General features: G+C 41.1%; 1 protein-coding gene across 3 annotated transcripts in view; it reads right to left on the reverse strand.

Annotated features, from left to right (window-relative positions):
• The window catches only part of abca4b (ATP-binding cassette, sub-family A (ABC1), member 4b), a 184,462-nt gene extending 179,768 nt beyond the window's left edge, over positions 1 to 4,694 (reverse strand). For all 3 annotated transcript variants that reach the window (XM_073062717.1, XM_073062716.1, XM_073062715.1), the window contains exon 1: positions 4,589 to 4,694. The gene's annotated coding sequence lies outside the window, so the exon portion shown is untranslated. The remainder of the gene's footprint in view (positions 1 to 4,588) is intronic.
• Positions 4,695 to 20,969: the final 16,275 nt, after the last annotated feature.

Genomic DNA, 20,969 nt, shown 5'->3' on the forward strand with positions numbered 1-20,969 from the left:
ATAGGAGGAAAGGGATAACAGTTGCCCAACAGATTCTGAGTTTTGTGCCAGATTTGAGGTCTTGATCTTCAAATACTCATTTCCACAATCAACCAAAGGCAGTCATAGCACATTGAAAGCAGTGGTGATTTTCATAGTTAATGTCTGTCTTTGCCAGGAAGTTGCTCCCGAGATATGGAATATTGTTCATTGTCTTCTTGCTATTCATGTTTTAAAATTTATGTGTGCCAGGCTATCTCCCTTTTCATCTTACTAAAGAGATAACTATTAATTGAACCTTTACTCTGTGAGTGTTCTGAATCTCACAATGTTATTCATTGTTAAACATCTTGGCTCTTTTAGAAATATACTTCGCTCATTCTGAAGTTCAAAAATTTATGAAATAACTATTTTCCAGTTAGCTATTTTGGAATTTGTCAACAAATTTGCTTTTCTATTGCATTTCCATCAGTTGGTGGTCTAACGTATATATGCAACAGTAATATTAACTCCTTTCTACTTGTTTCGTTCTAAACAAATGCGTTCTGTCTTTGACAACTTCAGTTTCATTCTCCAGTGCTATAAAAGACTTTTTAAATAAACATACCAGCCCCTGGTATTTCCCCTTCCTTAGCATCTTAAAGTCAGGAATATTAATTTCTCAATCCTCTTCTTTTATCATTTGATATTTTTGAAATTTTCTTCTGAATTCCTTTGAAATGCGATAGGGATCTCTTTGCATAATCACATAATGCAATAGTTCTACATTAAGGAACATAACTTCTGCCTTTTCATTTCTAAAATTATACTGAATTCATAACCATTTGTTATCAATAGAAATAAATTTCCGGTTTTTGGTCATCCCTGATCTATTTAAATCTTTGAACATAATGATTCATTCTCAAATTTCATTGTTTTAGCGTTGTAAAATTTTGAAGATCTGCATATATTCACATTCAAACTCTGAGAACTCTTTCAATGAAGAGCAAGTTATTTCAGTATTTAATTCTATACCCTCTTCATTATCCAAAATGTATTATTTCAGTTACTCACACTGTGGAATCACCTTTCCATAGTACTTTATGCCTAGCTCTTTTAAAGTCCTCCCTTTAGTCTATACAGCAATTTCAATTAAGTTAGTGAAATTGGGAGTTTTGTTTCACTTTTGACTCTGCCACCGTGTTTTGAGCCTGAAGATGATTGTGCCTATTCCCAAAGGAGAGGAGGTTAGAAGGAAAGCAGACATTGCACTTAATCATTCAAGTTTGTCTCAAATTAAATCATAAAATAAATTAATTATTATTCCTTAATTTAGTTCAGGTGGATGATCACAGTCTTTTTCCCAGAGTAATGGAGTCTAACACTAGAGGGCATGGATTTAAAGTGAGAGGGGAAAAATTTCAAAGGGAACCCAAGGATCAAGTTTTTCCACACAAAGGGAGTTGGTATGTGGAACAGGCTGCCACAGGAAGTGATGTGTAGAGAGGGACATGGATAGAAAAGGCCTAAAGGGATATAGGCCAAATGCAGAGAGAAGGGACCAGCTCGGGTAAGCAACTTGATCACATGTTGAGCCGAAGTGGTCCATAACTCTAAGATTCTAGGACTCTAATCTCCAAGAAAGTGTTATTGTCAATGGGTGGTGAGGTGGTAACGCATTCCTTCTCTACCAAAGGAGCTGTAAGGCATCTCTTCCCTCCACCAGCCTACAGGTCAGCTTTGAGCAAGATGTAGCACCTGATTAGCTCCCGGATCAGGGTTACGTGAAACCATGTGAGCACGTGGTGGATGGTCATATGTGCAGTTGGTGCATATCATGGGTCCTGGTTATGTGACCACTGACACCAGTCGGACAGTCCCTGAAGCGTATTGATAATGCTGGGTCACCCGTCTTGTAAAGACACTGGCCAGAAGGTGGTAATGGCAAACCGCCGCTGTAGAGAAGTTTGGTGAATCACGGTCACAGAAAGACCATGATCGCATACGTCATTAAACATGGCAAATAACAACCAAACAAATGATGACAGGGACATGCTCCAAAATGGTCAGTGTAATGTTGGCATTGTGCAAAATTGTAAAACCATTGAAAATGATTTAGCAGATTGTATTACATCTTCCTATACTTTACTTTCACCAAAGTTAGAAGGAGGACACAGAGAAACTGGAGGAGAAAGGTTCTGGGTCTTCATTGATGCTGGCTCCTGATACCAGCAAAAAGTCACTTTACTGTTCTTTTTCTACCATTCTTCAACAATCCCAGATAACCTATTGAAAAGGCTGTTCTAACCACAAATCATTGACCTGAAACTTTACTATTTCTCTCTTCATAGATGCTGCCTCATCTGTTGAGTATTTCTTGAACCTTGGAGTCATAGATTCGTTTTGATTTTGATAAGCCACAACTCTAAAGTTCAGGAAATACTCAGCAGATAAAATTCAAAACTTTGTTTTGATTTAATTCTATACTGTGTAATTCATATAAATGTCCTTACGTGAATTACTTTAATTAAATGTCTTTTTATTTTCAAAATTTTTGTTAAATCCACTAGATTGAATCAGAGTTGAGCTGAACTGGACTCTTTATTTTGTGTTTTACATTCAGTGCTTTTCACTTGTTTTATTAATTGTCTGTGCAATTTCTTATTTTTTGCATGTGTGTGTGTGGGGGGGGGGTAAATGTTTTTCTTTGAACAGGTTCAATGGTTTTCCTTGTTTCATGGCTGTCTGAGGGAAGATGAATTTCAGGGTTATATACTACATATGTACTTTGAATCTTGAATAAGCATTTCTTTGCTCTAAAGGCAACAGTTCCAGTTCTTTTTTTCCCATTGTAATATTAAAATGAATTAAAATCACTTCATTATCCAAGTTTCATATTATGTTTGTAATTGTATTATCTATTATATTTCTTCCACGTCTAGTACAAAGGAAACAAATTTCACAAAATTAGTTTCTAATATCTTACATTACAACCTTTTCCTATTTTATATTCTATAATCTAAATCCTATTAACTGGTTCAGAATTGAACTGGATCATCAGATCCAGTGTGCATGCTCTTGTCCTTGCTCACGTCCAACCACCATATTCATAAAACTGAAGCATTAGCATTTTGTCCCTGCTCTATGATAATACTTAATCCAATTAGTAAAAAAGGATTTTAATTTGCTGACAGATCTAGAAATGTGGACTGACTAGCGTTAGCTCCCGAGAGAAAACTACTAATACCTCAAGGTGGCCAGGCGACATTGAACTTCTCACTGTCTCAGTACAGCAGCCTCCTCTCCATGGACTCTTTCTGCACTTTTTGCTGCCTCGACAAAGTAGCCAGTAGAATCAAAGACGCCACCTACTCCAGAAATTCTTTCTTATTCCTCCCCCACCCCACTTGTCAGGCAGAAGATACAAAAGCCAGAAAGCACATACCACCAGGTTCAAGGACAGTTTCTATCCCACTGTAATAAGTCTATTGAATGGTCCCCTTGGAGGGTAAGATGGATTCTTGACCTCACAATCTACTTCATTATGGACTTGCACCTTATTATTGGCTACGCTACATTTTCTCTGCAACTATAACATGTTACTGATTTACCTTGTACAACTCCTATGCTCGGATGTGATGAAATGATCTGTATGAGGTCATGTGAAGCATTTTTTTATCTCGATACATGTGACATTAATAAAGCCATGTAAGACAATCATATTGTATCTAGGACATTGCTATATGCTACTCCGTAAATTTTTCAAAATTCAGCCACATATACAGGCAAATTGATAAAGCAAAATCATTTCTTCTTCAGTGAACAAAATTGCAACCAACAAGGTGGACAAGAGATCTATAGATTATTTACTCATACCAAATTATCGAAAGGCAAAAAAAAAAGTATATTTTGGGATATTCATTGCTACATCAGAAGTACTTCAATTAATGAAGATTTGCTATTTGCTCATTTATTTAAATCATATGAAATACTCTTTGCTGGAAATTTTCATTTAATTGTACTGAGCAACTTTAAAGTAAGAATAGGTAACCTCTAAATTTGAACATGCTGTGGTGATTTTATAGGCATTGACGTTGTGGGTGACGTTTGCTTATCAAACTGTTCAGGAATGCTCAGCTGTTGAACTGGCCAAGCACCTGATGCATTTGTTAGGCCGAATACATACAAGAGGGATCTTTAAACCTTAGGTTTCGGACCCTTTCCTAAACTCTTCTTTGAATAATCACAGCAAATACTCAGCAGCCTAATTAGTGACTACCTTAAAACGACTATCAGAAACTGCTATCCAAATGAAAATTTCTAAGCTTATTACTAGAATTTAGAACTACCTTTCATGACATTATTTATTTAACCTGGAGCATTATCATCCGTTCAAACAAAATTTCATCCATTTCCCCACTCAATCAAGGACTAAAATGGCTTCTTTTCCAAGTGTATGAACACTATAATTCTTACATTCCAAATGTTGTTAGGCATGACTGGCACAATAATGATCGCGGTTCGGCAATAAAGCCTGTAACAGATTAACAAGAATGCTAAGGAGAAGGCTGACTGTACAAAATAACTATTTGTAGAAAGCAAAGGCAGGAGAACATATAGTTCAGCTTACCTCAGACAGAGAAATGACATTTGGAGGAAATATCCAGGGGAAACAAACTCTTCTTTGGAGAATACATTTCTACACGAGACCTAATGATGGTGCTGCGCCAAACTACACAGCTCAAATGTAATCTGCTTGTTTTAATCCCCTTCTCAAAATGGAACAACTGAATTTGTGCAAGAAAAACTGGTTAAAGTTGAATTGCCTTTCCTGTCGACTTTGTTGAACTCAATAATTTTATCAAGTTACATTTTCACTAAGTTTTGATTTGAAAAAAATGAAACAAATCATGAGGTAAAATCACTAACAGGAGAATTTGTTAAGACATGACCTACATTTCGGGGCCCGATATGATGACATCCTTATTAAAATACAGCAAATCATATGCAGGGCTGTCATTATTAATTAGTCCAAGATGCAGTTCAGTAAAACCTCCACTGACCGAGTAACAGAACAAATTGGATAAAAGCACAATCTTTATAGGCTGGCTACCAAAATCATATCAACTTTTGAAATTGTAAATTTCTGTTTGTTAAAGAGCTCTGTATTCTAATTGCATAAAAATCCAAATTGTTAATATAAAACAATGAATATTTAGAATTTCATTAACATTTTCTAATTAATTTTGCCATTCTTTTAACTGAAAGATTGGACTGTTGAATTAATAATCGAGCTCACAATATCAACAGGGTGACGTGATTTTGATAGATTATTCCGGTGTATCTATGCATGCACTGACAGAGTAACAAACACAAAGGCAGACTCTATTACAAGACCTGTACATGGCTTTCCTTCACTGACTCACACTTAATCGGTGGTTATATCACTACAGGCTCCTTAACATGGTTTGGTTCAAGAAGTTGGAAGAATTAGAATTAGAAAATATAATTGAACTGGTAAGGTGGCCCAAAAATTCAAATAAAATTAGCTACAGTTCACATAAAATACCTTTCAATTTTAGGATTTTTGGTATTTGTCATCATATCAGTAAAATTAAACTGCCCAGGCTCTGGATTAAATGAAACTCGTGCAGATTTATGGGTCATCACATGGACCATGTATTTTCACTTTCACAATATTACTGGAATCTGCTTACCTCATATCATCTTTGGTCGAGTCTCCTATGTTTATCATCTCTGATTATCCCACTGCACTTCTGTCTGGCCTGTCTTTAACTACTCTGTAAGCTCAGTGGACACAAAATTTTGCTGCCCATGCATTTGAAGAGCAACATGGCATCCAGTTATACAAAACCATAGACCATAAGACAGGAGAAGAATTAAGCCATTCAGCCCATCGAGTCTGTTCCATCATTCCATCATGGTTGATTTAAGGATAGCAAAGATATAGGACAACAAACAGATGGTCACAGGAGGCAGAGGAATGGCTACAGGATTGCTTCAAACGAGTTCAAGGACTCAGAGGATCTGAACAAAAACGCCACAGCTGTCATGGACTTTGTAAAGACAATTGCAGATGAGTGTGTCTCCACAAAATCAGTCACAGTCTTCCGCAGTCAGAAGGCCTGGATGAACCAAGAAACCTGCAACCCACTGAGGGCCAAATCAGTGTCTTTTAGGCCTGGTACCAAAATAAACTCCAGCACGACCTCAGGGAAGCCGTCTCACATGTGAAATGGCGACTCTGCACCAAACTCGAGTCATTGAAGGATGCTCGACAGCCGTGGCAGGGCTTGAATACATGACCTCCTACGAAGTGAAATCAAGTGACATACTGCAGGTAAGAGCAAGGTTTTACTCTCAGTTGAGCTTAATGCCTTTTATGTTTGTTTTGACCATCAAAACATGGAGGCATCTTCACAAACTCCCAGAGCCCCCAGTGATCCTATGATTTCAGCTTCTGAGGCTGACATGAGAATTTCTTTTGGGGGTGGGGGGGGGGGGGGGTAAACCCTTGGAAAGCATTCGGTCCAGACAGGGAACCTGGCCATGTACTAAACACCTGAGCTCGGCTTTCTGCAGGGACTGCTCCCTTCCCTAGTCCATTTGTCCCTCCCCACTAACCTCCCTCCTGGCACTTATCCCTCAAACGGCAGAAGAGCTACACCTGCCCATTCACTTCTGCCCTCAATTCCAGTCAAGGACCCCGAACAGTACTTCCAGGTGAGCCAACACTTCACCTGTAAATCTATTGTGGTCATCTACTGCATCAGGTGCTCCTAAAGCAGCCTCCTCTACATTGGTGAGTCCCAACATAGACTGGGGGACCACTTTGTCGAGCATCTTCACCTCATCTGCAAAAAAGCAACCAGTTCAATTCCAGTCCGCATTCCTATTCTGACATGTCGATCCATGCTCTCCTCTTCTGCCGTGATGAGGCCACTCTCAGGTTGGAGGAACAACACCTCATATACAGTCCAGGCAGCCTCCAACCTGATGGCATGAACATTGATTTTGCCAGCTTCCAGAATTGTTTCCATCTCCCCCATCCCTCTTCATTTCCCCACTCTGCCCACACCCCACCTCACTTGTTTAACACTTCCCCCAGTGCCCCTCCATGTTCCCTTTCTCCCATGGTCTACTCTGCTCTCCTATCAGATTCCAATTTCTCTGAACCTTTACCTTTCCCACCTATTGCCTCCCAGCTTCTTACTTCATCCCCTCCCCCACCCCACCTGGCTTCGCCTATCACGTTCTAGTTTGTACTCCTTCCCCTCCCCCCACCTTTTATTCTGGCACCTTCCCCCTTCCTTTCCAGCCCTGATGAAAGGTCTTGGCATGAAACATCGACTATTCATTCATTTCCATAGATGCTGCCCAACCTGCTGAGTTCCTACAACATTCTGTCTGTGTTTCTCTGGATTTCCAGCATCTGCAGAATCTCTTGAGTTTCTGATCAAATGGCTGGAGCGTTCAGTGATATCTTTATCCTCTTGCTTCAACAGTCCGAGGCACCAACCTGCTTCAAGCAGGTTTCAATTCTACCGGTGCCTAAGAAGAACACAGTTACTTGCCTCAATTACTATCATCCAGTAGCAGTTATATCTACTGTGATGAAGTGTGCTTTGAGAGGCCGGTGATGAAACATTCAATTCCTCTCTGAAAACTGACTTGGATCCACTCCAATTTGCCTACTGTCACAAAAGGTCAACAGCAGATGCCACTCCATTGGCGTTTCACTCAGCTCTGGAACATCTGAACAGCGAAGGTGCAAACATCAGGATGCTCTTTATTGTCTACAGCTCAGCATTCAATACTGTCATTCCCTCAAAACTAATAGCCACTGAATCCTCGATTTCCTTGCCTACTGACCCCAGTCAGTTTGGATTGGCAAAGTTTCCACAGCAATCACCATCAGCACAGGTGCACCACAAAGTTCAAGGTAAATTTATTATCAAAGTAGATTACACCATATACAATACTGAGATTCGTTTTCCTTGTGGGCATACTCAATAAATCCAAGAAACACAACAGAATCAATGACGGACTGCTGCCAACAGGGTGGACAAACAACCAATGTGCAGAGCACAATAAACTGTGCAAATACAACAGAGTGAATAGGCAATAAATGTTAAGAACGTGAGATGAGGAATCTTCAAAAATAAGTCCAAAGGTTACGGGAACAGTTCATCGATTGTCAAGTGAAGTTATCTCCACTGGTTTAAGAGTCTGATGGTTGAGGGGTAATAACTGTTCTCGAACCTGGTGGTGGATCTTGAGGCTCCTGTACCTTCTTCCTGATGGCAGCAGCAAGAAGAGAGCATGGACTATGATAAGGCTGTATGTTTAGTCCCTTGCTACTCACTTTGTACTTATGACTGTGAAGCTAAGCACAGCTCCAATGCCATTTTTAAGTTTGCTGACAACACCTCTATCGTTGACTAAATCAAAGGTAATCATGTGTCAGCATGATGCTCTATCAATAACTCTAGGAGACTGGAAGTGAACAATAGGCTTTTATTAACAGCGAAAACGGAGCACGACCATGTTGAAGACTGAGGGAGGAGCAGTGCCCCAATCACTGGGTCAATATACAGGGGTCTGTGGGAGGAGCCACAGGAGCAGTCAACAGGGGGGGCGTGTCCAGACAGGTATACATAGTTTACCACACCGCATAGAGGAGGGAGATTGAAAATCTGGCAGAGGGGTGCCACGATAAACTTTCCTCAATGTCTGGAAAGACTGAGGAGCTGATCGTTGACTACAGAAGGTCCATGAGCTAGCCCTCATCGGAGGATCAGAGGTGGAGAGGGTCAGCAACTTTAAATTCCTCAGTGGTATCATTTCAGAGGACCCACCCTGGTCCAGCACATAAATGCCATTATAAAGAAAGCACAACAGAGCTTCTACTTTCTGAGAAGTTTGCAAAAATTTGGCGTGTCATCTAAAACATTGACTAATCTCTTTAGATACGTGGTGGAGAATGTGCTGAGTGGTTGCATCACAGCCTAGCATGGAAACACCAATGAACTTGAACAGGAAAGACTACAAAATAGTAACAGATACATCCCTGTCCATCAGGAGTAAAGCTCTCCCCACCATTGCGCACATCTACATGGAGCACTGTCGCAGGAAAATAACATCAAGGACCCCACCCCCCCAATGCTCACTTCTCACTGCTGCCATCAGAATGAAGGTACAGGAATTTTAGGAACAGTTATAACAGAGATTAAGGGAACTAGGGCTTTACTCTTTGGAGAGAAGGAGGATGAGAGGAGACATGATAGAGGTGTACAAGATATTAAGAGGAATAGACAGAGTGGACAGCCAGCGCCTCTTCCCCAGGGCATCACTGCTCAGTACAAGAGGACGTGGCTTTAAGGTGAGGGGTGGGAAGTTCAAGGGAGATATTAGAGGAAGGTTTTTCACTCAGAGAGTGGTTGGTGTGTGGAATGCACTGCCTGAGTCAGTGGTGGAGGCAGATACACTAGTGAAATTTAAGAGACTACTAAACAGGTATATGGAGGAAATTAAAGTGGGGGGGTTATATGGGAGGCAGGGTTTGAGGGTCGGCACAACATTGTGGGCTGAAGGGCCTGTACTGTGCTGTACTATTCTATTCTATGTTCTATATATTATTATTCCATAACGATCAGGCACTTGAACAGAAGGGATCACTCACTGCTGAGGTACAGAGTTAAGGAGGGACTATTTTAGCCGGAGAGTAGTAAATCTGTGGAATGCTCTACCACAGACTGTGGTGGAGGCCAAGTCCGTGGGTATATTTAAGGCGGAAGTTAATTGTTTCCTTATTGATCAGGGCATCAAAGGATATGGCAAGAAGGCAGGTGTATGGGGTTGAGTGGGATCCAAGATCAGCCATGATGGAATGGCAGAGCAGACTTGATGGGCTGAATGGCCTAATTCTGCTCCTTCGTCTTATGGCCTTGCCCCATTGCTGAGCTGTTCCCACAACCTATGGATGCATTTGCAAAGACTCTTCATCTCATGTTCTCAATATTTATTGTTTATTTATTATTATTTTTTTGTTCCTTTGTATTTAACGTGAACCTCCTAAAGAATATAATTCTCAGTGTTGCATACAGTGACATATGTGTACTTGTATAATGGATTTGAACTTATTATCCCTCTCAAAACCATTATCCGGTTTTCTCCCCCGTAACCCTTTATTGCTTGACTAATCAAGAACCTATCTACCTCCGTTTTACAGTGCTTAAAAAAGTACTCGCCCTCCCCCCACCCTTGGAAGTTTTCATGTTTTATTGTTTTACAACATTGAATCACAATGAATTTAATTTGGCTTCTTTTGACTCTGATCAACAGGGAAAAAAAAGACTCTTTCATGTCAAAGTGAAAACAGATCTCTACAAAGTGATCTAAATCAACTACAAATATAAAACAAAAAATAAATCACTTACAAATTCAATTCCTTCAAGTCAGTATTTAGTAGATGCACCTTTGGCAGCAATTACAGCCTTGAGTCTGTGTGGATAGGTCTCTATCAGCTTTGCACATATGGACGCTGCAGTTTTTCCCCATTCTGTTTACAAAACTGCTCAAGCTCTGTCAGATTGTATGGGATCATGAGTGAACAGCTCTTTTCAAGTCCAGGCACAAATTCTTAATTGGATTGAGGTCTAGACTCTGACTTGGCCTCTCCTGAATATTAACTTTGTTGTTTTTAAGCCATTCCTGTTGAGCTTTGGGTTTACGCTTGGGGTTATAGTCTCACTGGAAAACAAATCTCCCAAGTAACAGTTCTCTTGCAGACTGCATTGGGGTTTCCTCCAGGATCTCCCTGTATTCTGCTGCATTCATTTTACCCTCTACCTTCACAAGCCTTCCAGGGCCTGTTGCACTGAAGCATCCCCACAACATGATGCAGCCACCACCATGCTTCATGTTTTAGATGATGTGCAGTGTTTGGCCTATGGTGGCCAAAAAGCTCAATTTTGGTTAATCAGACCATAGAACCTTCTTCCAGCTGATTTCAGAGTCTCCCATATGCCTTCTGGCAAACTCTAGCCAAGATTTCATGTGAGATTTTTAAAAAATTGTTTTCTCCCATAAAATTGTGACTGGTGAAGCACCCGGGCAACAGTTGTTGTATGCACAGTCTATGCCATCCAGCCACTGAAGCTTGTAACTCCTCCAGAGTTGTCATGGGTCTCCTGGTGGCCTCCCTCACTAGTCCCCTTCTTGCACAGTTACTCAGTTTTTGAGGACAGCCTGCTCTAGGCAGATTTACAGCTGTGCCATATTCTTTCTATTTCTTGATGATAGATAGATACTTTATTCATCCCCATGGGGAAATTCAACTTTTTTTCCAATGTCCCATACACTTGTTGTAGCAAAACTAATTACATACAATACTTAACTCAGTAAAAAATATGATATGCATCTAAATCACTATCTCAAAAAGCATTAATAATAGCTTTTAAAAAGTTCTTAAGTCCTGGCAGTTGAATTGTAAAACCTAATGGCATTGGGGAGTATTGACCTCTTCATCCTGTCTGAGGAGCATTGCATCGATAGTAACCTGTCGCTGAAACTGCTTCTCTGTCTCTGGATGGTGCTATGTAGAGGATGTTCAGGGTTTTCCATAATTGACCGTAGCCTACTCAGCGCCCTTCGCTCAGCTACCGATGTTAAACTCTCCAGTACTTTGCCCACGACAGAGCCCGCCTTCCTTACCAGCTTATTAAGACGTGAGGCGTCCCTCTTCTTAATGCTTCCTCCCCAACACGCCACCACGAAGAAGAGGGCGCTCTCCACAACTGACCTATAGAACATCTTCAGCATCTCACTACAGACATTGAATGACGCCAACCTTCTAAGGAAGTACAGTCGACTCTGTGCGTTCCTGCACAAGGCATCTGTGTTGGCAGTCCAGTCTAGCTTCTCATCTAACTGTACTCCCAGATATTTGTAGGTCTTAACCTGCTCCACACATTCTCCATTAATGATCACTGGCTCCATATGAGGCCTAGATCTCCTAAAGTCCACCACCATCTCCTTGGTCTTGGTGATATTGAGATGTAGGTAGTTTGAGTTGCACCATATCACAAAGTCCTGTATCAGTTTCCTATACTCCTCCTCCTGTCCATTCCTGACACACCCCACTATGGCCGTACTCCAAGGGATATTTAGTGACTTGGAAATTTCGTTGTATCCATTTCTTGACTTTTGCTTTTCAATAACCTTTTTCTCCAGTGTTGTTTGGGGTGTTCTTTTGTCTTCATGGTGTAGTTTTTGCCAGGATACTGACTCTCCAGCAGTTGGACCTTCCAGATACAGGTGTATTTTTACCACAATCAATTGAAACACCTTGTCTGCACACAGGTCTCCAAAAACAGATCTCCATTTAACTAATTTTGTGTCTTCTAAAAGCAATTGGCGGCACCAGTACTAGTTTGGTGTGTCATATTAAGGGGCGGGGGGCGGAGTGAATACATATGCAATCAATTATTTTGTGTTTTATACTTGTACTTAATTTAGATCACTGTGTAGTGACTTGTTTTCACATTGATACAAAAGAATTGTTTTCTGTTGATTAGTGTCAAAAAGTCAAATTAAATCCATTGAGATTCAATTTTGTAAAACAATGAAAGATGAAAACTCCCAAAGGGGGTGAATACTTTCTTATAGGCACTGTAAATACTTTGCCTCTATGGCCATCTATGGCAATGGATTCCACAGATTTACATAGATATCTATTCTGAGACTGTGTACTCTGGTCCCAGACTCCTTCACTGTATGTAACATCCCCTCGACAGTCACTTTATCCAGGCTTTTCAAAATACAATAGGTTTCAATGAGATCCCCCATCATTTTTCCAAACCCCAGTGAGTACAGGCCCAGACTCAACAAATGCTCCTCAAATGTTGATCCTTTTATCCAAGAATCATTCTTGTGAATTTCCTCTGTCCCTCTCCAATGCCAGCCCATCTTTTCTTAGAAAAGGGACCCCAAAACTACTCACAATACTCCCTCCATGTGCGGTCTGAACAATGCCTTATGAAGTTTCAGCATTACATTCTTGCTTTTATATTCTAGTCCTCTCAAAATGAAGCTAACATTGCATTTGCTTTCCTAACCACCAGCTCAACCTGAAAGCTAGCCTTTAGGGAATCCTGCACGAGGGCTCCCAAGTCCCTTTGCAGGAGTTTTGAATTTTCTCCACATTTAGAAAATAGACTACACCTTTATTCCTTCTACCTGAGTGCACAACCATACACTTCCCTACACTATATTCCATCTGCCTCTTCTTTGCCCATTCTCCCAATCTGTCCAAGTCTTTCTGCAGTCTCACCGCTACCTGCCCCTCCACCTGTCTATGTATTATCTGCAGAAATGGCCACTAAGCCACCAGTTTTGTCATCCAAATCATTGACATATAATGTGAATAGAAACGATACCAATGCTGACCTCAGTGGAACACTAGTAGTCACCAACAGCCAACCAGAAAAAGGCCCCTTTTATGGTTGGGTTGAATTGTTCTCCGATCTAGGCAATCCATTCACAAAACCTTCATCACCATAGGAGGAGATGTCATCAGTGCACTGTTCACCTGTGGTGTGACCTCTGAACGCTTTGCTTTTATATACTTAATCAGTTGAATGGTCATCATTACAGAAACTCAATTGATGTGCTGATGTAGGGAGGGCGTCTCATCACTGATTGGTTACATGGTGAACTCTGTACGTTATCTGGAACTTTGCCCATATAGGCTTCTAAATGGGATTGAGGCCTACATGTCAAGGTCTACGTTGCAAGATTGGAGAACAACTCAAATCCTGCCATAAACCACCCAAGTTACACATATTCCGAGGCGCCCCTTAGTCTTACTTTTTGCCTCCTGCCAGTTAACAACCTGCTATCCATGCTGCCATCTTTCCTGTAACATCACATGCTCTTATTTAGCAGCCATGTGTGGCACCTGGTGAAAGGCCTTCTGAAAATCCAAGTAAACAACATCCACTGACTCCTTTGCTTATCCTACCCGTTATTTCCTCAAAAATTGTCAGGCAAGGTTTCCCATTTAGGAAACCATGCTGACTTTGGCCTATTTTAACATGTACCTCCAATTACCCGGAAACCTCATCCTTAATAATGGACACCAACTCCAACACAGAAGTCAGCCTAATTGGCCTATAATTTCCTTTCCTCTGCCCCCCATCCTTCTTAAAGGACGCAGTTTGCAATTTTCCAGTCCTCTGGAAACGTTCCAGAATCTAGTGTTTCTTGAAAGATCTTTACTAATGCCTCCACAATCTCTTCAGTTACTGCTTTCAGAACCCAGTCCATCTGACTTACCTACCTTCAGACCTTTCAGCTTCCCAAGCACCTTCTCCTTCATGTAGCAACTACACTCACTTCTGCCCCCTGGTACTCTTGAATTTCTGGCATACTGCTAGTACTTTCCACAGTGGAGACTGATGTAGGTAGGCCATTTCTTTGTTCCCCATTCCTACCTCCCCAGCATCTTTTTACATATCTGTACAAACTCCAGGTATCCTCTTTTATACTATTGGTTAACTTACCTTCATACTTCACCTTTTCCCTCGTTATGGCTTTTTTAGTTGCCTTCTGCTGGTTTTTAAAAGCTTCTCAGTTCTGTAATTTCCCACTAATGTTTGGTCTATTACACACCTTCTCTTTTGCTTTTATGCTGTTTTTCACTTCCCTGGTCTGCCATGGTTTTGTCATCCTCCCTTTAGAATACTTCATTTCATGATGTATCTATCTGCACCTTTTGAGTTGCTTCCAGAAACTCCAGCCATTGCTGTTCTGCCATCATCCCTGCTAGGGTCCACTTCCAATCAACTTCGGCCAGCTCTCCTCGCAAGCCGCTTTAATTTCTTTTACTCCACTATAATACTAATACATCTGACCTTGTCTTCGCTCTCTCTCTCTCTCTCTCTCTCAAACTGCATGGTGAATTCTATCATATTATGATCACTGCTTCCTAAGGCATTCCTTTACCTTAGGCTCCTTAATCAAATTTGGTTCATTCCACAATACCCAATCCAGAATTGCTTTTCCCCTCGTGGCTGAACACAAGCTGCTCTAAATGCCATCTCGTAGACATTCTACAAATTCCCTCTGAAGGGATCTAGCACCAAACTGATTTCCCCAATCTACATGCGTATTGAAATGTCTTGATTTTAATATTATCACTGTTGTCCTCAAATTTCCCACACTTTTCCTCTCGCTCTCTGTGATGTTCTGCTGTCTTGAAGGTGTGTACGCTCCTTTAATTCATTCCTCTGGGTTGAGTTTAGTTACTTATCCCACCATTAGTGCCTTCCTCTACCAAGGCCCAGAACTCTAGGAATGACTCCCCAAGTCTTTGCATCACTCAGCTTTTTTAATTTTATTTAATGCTTTGTATCACTTTCCCTAATTCTCCCTTATATGGCGCGAGTCAGAATTTCGTGGTTCAATGTCTGTGAAGCAATTTGAGTTGTTTATCTTACTAGGTTTCCATACAAGTGAAGGGTGTAAACAAGCAGGAAAATAAACTTTCACTGTAATAGTAATATTTATAGGCTTTATGAAAACAATTTGAGGGTTCAAAAAGTTTGTCAATGCTTGTTTAAAGGCAAATCTAAACCAGCTCCCTTTGAAATGCCTTTTACTAAATACCGTATTAACATTTCAATGGGGAAAAAAAGCCTTGCAAGAATACCCAGAATGACTTCATATTCATTTTTGTAGAGGAATTAGAGTTGTTTTAAGGAGGGTCCCGATGCAAAATGTTAACAGCTCTGTTCCCCTGATACTTGTTGCTCAATCTGCTGAGTTCCTCCAACAGTCAATAACGTCAACAAGCTAATATTTTAGTTGAAGTAATAAAGAACAGAATTACGGGTCGTGTTAAAGTGCAGAGTTGGAAGGCACTGATAAACACAAGATGCAGATTTTACAATATTCTACTCTAGATTCCTACTTCAATGGAAAAGTGTGTATGGAACTGGAGGAGGTAGCGGAGGTACTTAATGAATACTTTGCTTCAGTATTCACTACTGAAAAGGATCTTGACGATTGTGGGGATGACTTCCAGCGGACTGAAAAGCTTGAGCATATAGACATTAAGAAAGAGGATGTGCTGGAGCTTTTGGAAAGCATCAAGTTGGATAAGTCACCGGGACCAGATGAGATATACACCAAGTTACTGTGGGAAGCATGGGAGAAGATTGCTGAACATCCGGCAATGATCTTTGCATCATCAATGGGGAGGGGAGAGGTTCCGGAGGATTGAAGGGTTGCAGATGTTGTTCCCTTATTCAAGAAAGGGAGTAGAGATAGCCCAGGAAATTATAGACCAGTGAGTGTTACCTCAGTGGTTGGTATCTTGATGGAGAAGATCCTGAGAGGCAGGATTTATGAACATTTGGAGAGGCATCATATGATTAGCAATAGTCAGCATTGGCTTCACCAACCGTGGCATTGATCATGTGGATAGTCAGAGGCTTTTTCCCCAGGGCTGAAATGGCTATTATTAGAGGGCACAGTTTTAAGGTGCTTGGAAGTAGGTACAGAGTAGATTTCAGGGGCAAGTGTTTTTTTTTATACAGAGAGTGGTGGGAGCATGGAATGGGCTGCCGGCAACTGTGGTAGAGGTGAATACGATAGTCTTTTAAGAGACCCCTGGATAGGTATATGGAGCTCAGAAAAATAGAAGGCTATGGGTAACTATTTCTAAAGTAAGTATATGTTCGGCACAGCGTCGTGGGCCGAAGTGCCTGTATTGTGCCGTAGATTTTCTATGTTTCTATGTTAGATATTACTGGTCTAATTTCAGGCATTTTATCTTATCGCTCAATATTATACACTGACCCAGGATGGCACAGACAGGGCTGCTGCTATTAGAGCTTCTTGATATATTGCTTGTGAATTTGAGTTAATCCAGAATTTATCTCATCAAATATTAAAAAATCATATCAGTACTGGTAATCATGACAGCATTGTGGAAGTACAACATCTCTCCTTACCCTACATGACACATATGTGACTCACAGACATATGATGCTTATAGTCTCTTGGTTCAAGGTCATTCTGAGGTGGATATTAAATGGTGACCCTGCTAGGAACACCCATGTCTTGTGAATGATTAAATAAAACACCATCACTAGCATTTAGGCACTGGGAAACAGTGCGGCTGCATATCCATAAGCAACAGGAGGAGGATGTGTTCACCGTGTTTACAGCAAACTCTGATGATGGATTGTGAGGCCAAAATGATTGGATGATGTTATTGTCATATCTAATCCCACAATCTCTTCACTTGATAAAATGTGGACTAGCATGCTTTCTCTTACTTTCTCCATACTCTCCTTACAGCCCTCATCCTGAGTCCGTTTGTGTTTCAGACAGTAAGCAAAGCAAGCTGCATGCTGGGAGGGAAGAACGCAAACAAAAATGTAAGAATATCATCAAGTGATTTCAAGCAGACCATCAGCTCAACCTCTCACTCAGTGTCAGCAAAATCAAGCAGCTGATTATTGACTTCAAGAGGAAGAAACTGGAGGTCCATGAGCCAGTCCTCATCGGGGGATCAGAGGCGAAGATCATCAGCATATTTGAATTCCTTGGCACTTTCTTTTCAGAGGATTCATCCTGGGTCCAACACGTAACTGCCATCATAAAAAAAAAACAGAGCAGTGCCTCTGAAGCCCCACTCAGGTTGGAGCAACAGCACCTTATATTCCGTCTGGGTAGCCTCCAATCTGATGGCATGAACATTGATTTCTCTAACTTCCGTTAATGCCCCTCCTCCTCTTCTTTTCCCTCTCACAATAACTCCTTGCCTATTCTCCATCTTCCTTGGGTGCTCCCCTCCCCCTTTCTTTCTTCCAAGGCCTTCTGTCCTATGATACTCCCCCTTCTCCAGCCTTGTATCCCTTTTGCCAATCAACTTCCCAGCTCTTAGCTTCATCCCTCCCCTTCCTGTCTTCTCCCCCTCCCACTTTCAAATCTCTTACCATCTCTTTTTTCTGTTAGTCCTGATGAAGGGTCTCGGCCCAAAACGTCAGCTGTACTTCTTCCTATAAATGTTCCACCAGCATTTTGTGTGTGAGAGCAGTGCCTCTGTTTTACTAGAAGCTTGTGAGGATTCAGTATGTCATCAAAAAATTTGAAAAACTTCTATAGATGTGCATTAAAGTATATGGACTGGTATGGAAATAACAATGCACTTGAATGAAAAAAAAACAACTAAAAGTAATGGATACAGCCCGTTCCATCATGGTTATAGACCTCCCCACCATTGAGCACATCTACAAGGAATACTGTCGCAGGAAAGCAGCATCTATCATCGAGGACCCCCACTATCCAGGCTATCCACACAAGATGCCTCAACAACAAGATGAACCAACTCCCATCTCAGCAAGGATCTGGGCCCACAGCATTTTGCCTATCTATCGCCACTATAGATCTATGGTAGATGCAGTCTCTAAAGCTCTTTACATGCCCTTTAACCTGGACAATACAAACACCCACGTCAGGATGCTGTTCGCTGTCTATAGCTCAGCGCTTAATACTATCATTCCTACAGTCTTGATCGATAAACTACAGAACTTGGGCCTTTATACCTCCCTCTGTAATTGGATCTGTGATTTCCTAACTGGAAGATCACAATCTGTGTGAATTGGTAATAATACCTTCTCCTCACTGACAATCAACACTGTTCCACCTCAGCGATGTGTGCCTATCCAACTGCTGTACTCTCTCTATACCCATGACTGAGGAAGGCAAATGCAATGTTAGCATTCATTTCAAGAGGACTAGAATATAAAAGCAAGGCTGTAAAGCTGAGTCTTTGTAAAGCCTAGGTGAGGCCTCACTCGAAGTATCGTGAGCAGTTTTGGGCCCCTTATCTTAGAAAGGATGTGCTGAAACTGGAGAGGATTCAAAGGAGCTTCATGAAAATGATTTCAGGATTGAATGGCTTTTCATATGGAGAGCATTTGATGACTCTGGACCTGTATTCCCTAGAATTTAGAAGAAAGAAAGGTGATCTCATTGAAACCCATTGAATGGAGGAAGTCTTCGATAGAGTGGATGTGGAGAGGAGGTTTCCAATGACAGGAAAGGTTAAGACCAGCAGACACAGCCTCAGTAAAGAGGGGTGTCTTTTAAGAATGGAGATGAGGAGGAACTTCTTTAGCCTGAGAGGGGTGAATTTGTGCAATTCTTTGCCCCAGGCTGCTGTGGAAGCCAAATCTTTATATACAGTGCCTATAAAAAGTATTTAACCCCCTTGGAAGTTTTCATGTTTTATTGTTTTACAACATTGAATCACAGTGGATTTAACTTGGCTTTTTTGAGAATGATCAACAGAAAAGACTCTTTCATGTCAAAGTGAAAACAAATTTCTACAAAATGTCTAAATTTATTACAATTACTAAACACAAAATAATTGATTGCATGATTACTCACCCCATTCAAGTTAGTAATTAGTAGATGTTCCTTTGGCAGCAATTACAGCCTTGAGTCTGTGTTGATAGGTCTCTCTGTCAGCTTTGCTCATCTGGACATAGCAATTATTCTCCATTCTTTTTACAAAACTGCTCAAGCTCTGTCAGATTGCATGAGGATCGTGAATGATCAGGATTTCCCTGTAATTTGCTGCATTCATTTTACCCTCTACCTTCACAAGCTTGCTGCAATGAAGAGTCCTCACAGTATGTTGCAGCCACTACCATGCTTCATTGTAGGGACGGTGTGTTTTTGATGATGTGCTGTGTTTGGCTTATGCCAAATATAGTGTTTAGTTTGGTAGCCAGAAAGCTCAATTTTGGTTTAATCAGATCACAGAACTTCCAGCTGACTTCAGAGTTTCCCACGTGCCTCCTGGCAGAATCTAGCCAAGATTTCATGTGAGCTTTTTTCAACAGTGTCTTCCTATTTGCCACTCTCCCATAAAGCTGTGACTGGAAAAACACTTGGGCAACATTTGTTGTATGCAGTCTCACCCATCTCAGCCAGTGAATCTTGGAACTCCTCTAGAGTTGTCATATTTCTCTTCGTGGCCTCCCTCACTAGTGCCTTTCTTGCATGGTCACTCAGTTTTTGAGGACAACCTGCTCTAGACAGATTACAGCTGCCATATTCTTTTCATTTCTTGATGATTGACTTAACTGTACTCCAAGGAATATTCAGAGACTTGGAAATTTTCTTGCATCCATCTCCTGACTTGTGCTTTTCAATAACCTTTTTGGAGTGTTCTTTTGTCTTCATGGTGTAGTTTTTGCCAGGATACTGACTCACCAGCAATTGAACCTTTCAGATGCAGGTGTATTTTTATCAATCAATTGAAACACCTTGATTGCACACAGGTGATCTCCATTTAACCAATTATGTGACTTTTAAAACCAATTAGCTGCACCAGTGATGATTTGCTGTGTCATGTTAAAGGAGGTGAATACTTTTGTAATCAATCATTTTGTGTGTTTATATTTGTAATTAATTTAAATCACTTTATAGAGATCCGCTTTCACTTTGACATGGCAAAGTCTTTTTCTGTAGATCAGTGTCAAATAAAGCCAAATTAAATCCGCTGTGATTCGATGTTGTAGAACAATAAAACATGAAAACTTCCAAGGTGGAGTGAATATTTTTTTTACAGGCATTGTACATTTAAGGCAGAGGTTGATAGATTCTTGGGGGGCTGGTGAGGTCTGGGCTTGGCGTCCCACTCACCCAGGTAAAGTGCACACGCAATACATTGCCGCTCCTTTCCTGGTGTACTGATTGCTGCATGGTCACTGTCTGGTTTGCTAGGCAGGAGGCCACTGCAAATGGCCTCTCCGACACTAAAGCGTCCATAGCAACACCTTCTTGTCGGTGCCCCCCATTTCCACTGAGCTTACTACGTCATAGCGCGACCAAGTGTCCGGTGGTATAGCTGGATGGGTAGGTTGGGCTCGTGAGCCTTGGTTGGCAGCCAGCCTAAGAGAAGGACA

This window comes from Hemitrygon akajei, chromosome 12, assembly GCF_048418815.1.
Source record: "Hemitrygon akajei chromosome 12, sHemAka1.3, whole genome shotgun sequence".
NCBI lineage: Eukaryota > Metazoa > Chordata > Chondrichthyes > Myliobatiformes > Dasyatidae > Hemitrygon > Hemitrygon akajei.